Here is a 6,898-nt window from a genome sequence, read left to right as displayed (position 1 = left end):
TAAATGGGATTAGATCACAAAACGTAATAACGGTACTGACACTAGTATTACTATAGATTCAAATCAGCAGGGTATTTGCTTCTACCTGTAATAATTATACCATGGCGTTTTACTTATGTGGTGAATGGCCCAATTCACACGAGGGTAATTGTTCTGGTCTAAGAAAGAAGCTTGTTGGCATTTTCGGTGAGGAGAGTCGTTTTTTGGTTGGACTAAAATTTCATCCAACTTCAATCCCGCATCAGAAGAACAAAACTAATACATGCACACTTTTTATAAGTATAACCAAGTAAATAAAAAAATACTAACACACACCATGGTAGAAGAATATAGGTAGATGCATCAACGTTTGGGAACATTGATATGTCAAAATTTTTTAAGTGCTTTGTCAAAAATAAATCGATTTTTATATGTTTTCTTATACGACGCAAATTTCGCATTTGAAGTTCGTAATGAATACTACAGCCTATGACGTAAAATTGTCTGTGCAGGTCCACGTCTTTATATAGTTCCCATATAACGGTACCCCTCGATATTCGGTATTTTGATGATTTTAGCGACATTATTTACCGGAATTGTTTCAAATTTCGCATTTGAAGTTCGTGAAGTTCGATATTACAGCCTATGACAGAAAATTGCCTGTGCATTATAAACAGATTTTTTTTCAAGTTTCGCATTTGAGTATTGTAATAGCTTGTGACAAAAGTTGCCTATGCAGGTCAACATCGTCGTATAGACTCTTATATACGGCTACATTAGGTATTTTCAAGATTTTAACAGATTTTATTTTTTTGAAAATTGTTAAGTTTGTACCAAATGGTGGAAGGTATTCAAAGTTCGGCCCGGCTTTTTTAATTGTTTTTTGTCTGGGATATTCTCGCCAGAGTCGTAGATGTTCACCTACAGAACTAAGGGCCAATGACCTCTGGTGGCAAGGACCTCAATGGCTCAGAATGACACATAATTGGAAAAAAATCATGACTCCTTTCGCGAAAGAGAAGAATGTCTCCACTTTAGCTAAAGTTTATCGATAATATGCATATGCCCTAAGACTCTGGAAAAATACTGGAGCCCATAGGCAACATCTTCGCACCTCGTCAATAGACCTTACAGTAGTCGAAATCCAAGATGGAAAACGATCTTGCATAATTCGCACAAAAAATTAGTTTATGCCGACGTCATCCAATAATGCTACCACATGGCGCAAAAATTTCCAAATTGTTAGTCGAATTTACTCATATGATTACCTTACACTGTGGTAATCAATTAATGTCCCGAGTAGTAAGGCCCGAATTGTGGATATTTTGACTCAAGTTGCTAGTCATATAAACCATATGCAAATGTCAAATTTGGTTAACTCACAAAAAATATGCCAAAAACAAGGAATTGCTTAGCTGCCGCCCGAACGTACTTTTCTTTCTCGCGCTTTTACAAACACAGGTGTAGATTTTGCAGGACCCTTTAACATTAAAAGTTATTCCTGGAGAGCTTACTTTGTTACAAAAGGCTACGTGTGCCTGTTTGTTTCACCATTAAGGCTTGTCGACATATGTCTTTCTTGCCGCTTTTTCTAGGTTTTTTCGAGGTTGTCCGTCTTGTATATTTTCATTACAAAGGGACTAACTTTGTGGGATCGGTTGACATATTAAAGCGATATCAATAAGCTTTCATGAAATATTTTTCAAAACAACCATTCAAAACAACGAAAAAATAGGCCTTAAATGAATTTCAGGTTTGAGGAATTTACAACTATTTTGGCAAGAATTGAAGGCTAACTTAACTCGTGACACTTAAGTCCTGCTAGCGACGAATCAAATTTTTCTCCCTATTGATTCCCGGTAATTTCTTAATAGGATCATATATTCTTACCCCAGCTGAACCAGACATCTCCGATACAGATCTCAGTTTAGTTAATCGTTGGAAACGACTTAAATTTATTTCCCATTACATTTACACCAGATGGAAGTTAGAATATTTCCACGAACTTCACAGAAGAACTAATTGGGAAAATGAAAAGGAGAATATCATAGAAGGAGATTTAGTTGTCATAAAGGATAATATGTTGGCTCCGCATGAATGGTCAAAAATGCCAGGGTTGTAGACACACGGACAGCAAGTGACAACATTAGCAGAGAGGTTCCCCAACCAGACACCTTTCCAGCAGTATGAGACAGTGTAGTGTCGGGGTTATTGCCGAAATCGCTTGGCCAAAAGTCATTTGGTTCTCGACTGCACACCCCTAACTGAATGCAACGATCGGCACCATACGCTACTGCATGGTCTCAATTAGACGAGGTATCGCTCAACATAGAGGCCGTAATCACCCTAGCTTTCGCGTGGGATTTGGTTTTTGTACCAATGGTTATAACACGCATAACGGTCGGGGGTATGGAGGGTTTTAGCATGTTGCGTGCAATAATAAGCCAATCTGCGACTATGCCAATGATTTCCTATGCAGCGTTCCGTCGCTTAAATCGAATTTACAAAGTGCAGCGATTTACTACTTTCACAGTTTCACCCCGCCACTCAAACAATACTTGGAGTCTGAAGGTAAATGCGTTAACAATCGAAGATCTGCCCGGACTCATCGGCTCAAACCCCATTATAGAAGACCCCACAAGATGTTTCACAAATTACGCTCTAACCGACCATGGTCCAAGGCGAACTAATCCGATTGATGCGGAACTTGGAGAGGACACTTACTACACAGCAGCAGGAATTGGCGATGTCCTGACCTACAATACGCAACTGGCCTGGGTGTTTCCTGGACAAATCAAGAATATACCGAGCACTGATGAACGAAGTACCTTATGAAATATAGTAATGCTTACACTTGTGATTCAGGGCCAGAAAAAAAACCAAAAAAAAGTAAGCCTTAAAACACGACGATTTAAGTTTTTTCTCTTTATTCGTGACCGCAGCATTTTTTTCGGATGGTTATGTTACGACGTTTTTTCTCACTTTTAAGTTGGCGTAAGTTCAGTAGGGCAGGGTTGTCCCAAATAATTTATTTGGTATCGGGGACATTTGAGAGAGGAATGCTGAGGGATTTTCTCTAACAATATTGAATTATGCTTCTATATCATAGTAGGCGATTAAAATCTACATTATTATACAGGGTGAGATGAAAAAACTGCAACCAACTTCAGACTTCTGTCATTTCTAAGCCATTCATCCGACAGCTGTTAAGATTATTCCAGTGATAGCTCATTATATTGTTTACAAGCGTACAAAAACATTTTGGTGAGAATTTTCCAGAAAAAAAGTTATTCGTGATGGAATTCAAGCGTGATAGTGATTTCTTTATATTTGGCTGGAAAACCACAAGTAGCTATCGTTAGAGCACTCCAGCATTTAAATGGGAATAAATCTTTTGTGTCTCGTACCATCGCTCGTTACCGTAATACTGGTAGCGTAGTCCGACGTCAAGAATGTGAACGGAAGAAAACAGCAGTATCAGCAGAAATGGTTCAAAAGTAAAGAAGCGACATGGTCGAATCCCGCGTCGCAGTCGCCAAAAAATGACTCATGAACTAAACATATCGCAATATTCCATTCGGCAAATATTAACAAATTAGCTCGGGGTAAAGCCATTAAAATTCCAAAAGGTGCAAAAACTTACACCGTAACAGAAAGAAAATAGATTCAAAAAAGCTAAAGAGTTGCTCAGCAGTTTGTAAACAAACAAAATGATCGTTGTATACTTGCCAAAGAGGTCAGCTGAAAATTTGTACCCTCGGTTTGCAACCAGAACTCAAGCGCCGGCCATTGTGATGGTGTGGCCGCCGTAACAGCCGAAGGTGGCTCTTCGCTCGTATTAATCGACCGTGGCATCAGAATAAATGCAGAATTTTATCGCGAACAATATTCTGGATGGAGTATTAAAGCCTTGGGCACGCAAATACTTTGGCCGCAGACCATCGCACTCAGCACGCGCCACCCAAGAATGGTTACAAGATAAGGTTCCTCGCTTCATTTCCAGCACACAATGGTCACCAAAATCTCAGGATACCAATCCGTTGGACTATTATATCTGGAGTTGAGGTGTCGATCACCTCAACCAAGCGCTTCGCCGGGAATGGGCCAAAATACCACAAATCAACATTCGGGCAGCGTGACGGCTTCATTGGCCATTTGAATTCAATAATTCGTGCCATAGGTTTCCAATTCGTACAAATCTAAACTTATTCTAAAATTTTATGCTATTTCCGACATATTTAGCTTTCATTGAATAAAATTTAAAAAGAATGTATGTTTTGTTGCAGTTTTTTATCTCACCCTGTATATATTACACTAGGTCAATTATACAGTTAAAATTTTTTTGTTGCAAAATGGTCAGGCTTATCCCTTTATTGTTGTTTTTATAAAAACAACGTTTGTTTATTAGTGGAGAACGATGGTAATGTTTACCAGGGGGTAAGGCAGGGAATACCTAGGTTTCGGAAAGAGCCACCAATCCTCATCAGTTCCCTGTTTTTTGTCTGGGATGTTCTCCCCAGAAGTTATTTTAAAAAATAACTTCTATGACAAAAAACATTTTTTACCCAAGTGACGAGATCGTAAGCTCAATAGAAGAGGAACCAAAGAATTAAATAAAACTAAAATTCTTTTGGAAAGTCTTCTAAATCTTACAACCGCACTTATAAACATTTACATCTTTCTCCACTTGTTATGCTTTCGTTCAACCTGAACGAAGTAGCATAACCATGTAAGTTGGTTTTGTCTGTTACAACAAAAACCCCTTCGTCGACCGTGCCTTGTCTATAAATAGAACAGTGTGGCTTGTTTGTTCGGGATACCGTAGTATTTTGTTGTTGCAAAATGGTCAGGCTTATCCCTTTATTGTTGTTTTTATAAAAACAACGTTTGTTTATTAGTGGAGAACGATGGTAATGTTTACCAGGGGGTAAGGCAGGGAATACCTAGGTTTCGGAAAGAGCCACCAATCCTCATCAGTTCCCTTGTTTTTTGTCTGGGATATTCTCCCCAGAAGTTATTTTAAAAAATAACTTCTATGACAAAAAACATTTTTTACCCAAGTGACGAGATCGTAAGCTCAATAGAAGAGGAACCAAAGAATTAAATAAAACTAAAATTCTTTTGGAAAGTCTTCTAAATCTTACAACCGCACTTATAAACATTTACATCTTTCTCCACTTGTTATGCTTTCGTTCAATCTGAACACAGTAGCATAACCATGTAAGTTGGTTTTGTCTGTTACAACAAAAACCCCTTCGTCGACCGTGCCTTGTCTATAAATAGAACAGTGTGGCTTGTTTGTTCGGGATACCGTAGTATTTTGTTGTTGCAAAATGGTCAGGCTTATCCCTTTATTGTTGTTTTTATAAAAACAACGTTTGTTTATTAGTGTAGAACGATGGTAATGTTTACCAGAGGTTAACAGCCTGTTCCACGATCTCGAAAGAAAATTTGTGCGAACGAAGGCTACTCACTCACTTTCGTATAAGAATGCGTTCCACTAACTTTCGTTCTTTCTTTCGCATAGCCTTACGTGATTCAGTGTTGCTAAATATTTTTTTGGAAAAATTAATCGCGAAATAAGGCAAAAAAAGCGCCAAATGTCTAATTTAAACGCGAAAAAGCAGCTGTGGCTCTGTCTCAACTGACATTTCAGTTGTAAACAAACAAATTGTAAATAAACAAACAAAATAAAATTTCTAGTGATTGTGTTCAAACTATTTGTGCTCTTAGAAAATAAAAAAAAGAATATTTCTGTAGCCCTATTTTTTATGGATGATGTGGAGGAGGTTCAAAATGTGTCACGGAGGCATTTAAGAGATGCTTCGAATTTATTTGAAGTACCTAACAACCAGTAAGTATGATTGTATTTTTACATTTTTGAAATAATAAAAAAATTATTTTTTTCCAGGTTTGTGGCCAATTTTCGTGTGTCGAAGGAAGTTCTCGGGCTCTTTTGGATATGATGGAAGAGAAGTGGGTGCCCGGTTGCAGAACTACCCAAATCCACCCCGATTTAAAACTTCTTCTGCTGCTTCCAAAAATTGGCACTCCTCTGGCGAACACAGGATTCTCCTCCATATACTTAACTAGTGCCCGCAGCTGTGTAGTTGATGATTTTTTCGTGCTGGAATTGAGAAAATAAAAAAAAAATATATTTGTTGTTCACATATTAAATTGCATTTATTATTTTTACTTACATTTTTGTTTCCATTTTCAATCAAGCAATGTTTATGTTAAAACAATTTTCCTTAATTGTTATTATACGATAGCAAACACACAAGTGACTGATTTTGACATTTGTGTTCGCATGCGTACGAAAGAAAAAAGATAGTGGAACGCAAAATTACACTGAAATGCTTACGTTTTCGTTCGCTTTGATTTTCGTGCAAATTTTCGTTCTGATGGATTTTAGTGGAACGGAAATCAGCTGTTTGTCGTGTAAAAGTTGTGCGAACGTGTTCTTTCGATATCGTGGAACTGGCTGTAAATTTTTTTATCTGCATTACTTGGCAACTGTAAGAAAAACAGCACACTGATAGGCGACCGTCACAATGATGGTGACGTCATGTAGCCAGCGCTGATGAAAGTAACTGGGTCTCAATGACGACAGATCGATGACAGCGGCATTGACAAAATACGCGCGGACACTTTTTAGTATAGGAAACGTTAGAAACCCCACTTCAACACTGTCACACAATCCTCTTTATGATAAAGAGAAGAAACTTCACAAATTTAGGATCTGAGAGGAGTTCCTCTTACCCCTAATGACGTACACCAATACTCTCAGAAGTAAAGGGAACGTTATAAACCCCTCTTTACTTACAAGAGAACACACACACCACACATGTGTTAGAGTTAAGGGAACGTTACAAACCCCACTCAACTCTAACTACCAAAACACTACATGTATATATAT

At 38.0% G+C, this 6,898-nt stretch overlaps 1 long non-coding RNA gene across 1 annotated transcript; it reads right to left on the bottom strand.

The window, feature by feature from the left end:
* Positions 1–5,769: 5,769 nt before the first annotated feature.
* Positions 5,770–6,474, bottom strand: LOC131804244 (uncharacterized). Its single transcript, XR_009343014.1, has 2 exons — positions 6,180–6,474; positions 5,770–6,106 (listed from the first exon to the last, which is right to left on the bottom strand). It is a non-coding gene; the product is annotated as an uncharacterized LOC131804244 (long non-coding RNA).
* Positions 6,475–6,898: the final 424 nt, after the last annotated feature.

Source organism: Musca domestica, unplaced genomic scaffold (assembly GCF_030504385.1).
Source record: "Musca domestica strain aabys unplaced genomic scaffold, Musca_domestica.polishedcontigs.V.1.1 4, whole genome shotgun sequence".
Taxonomy (NCBI): domain Eukaryota; kingdom Metazoa; phylum Arthropoda; class Insecta; order Diptera; family Muscidae; genus Musca; species Musca domestica.
This window is presented reverse-complemented; position numbering and strand designations above follow the sequence as displayed.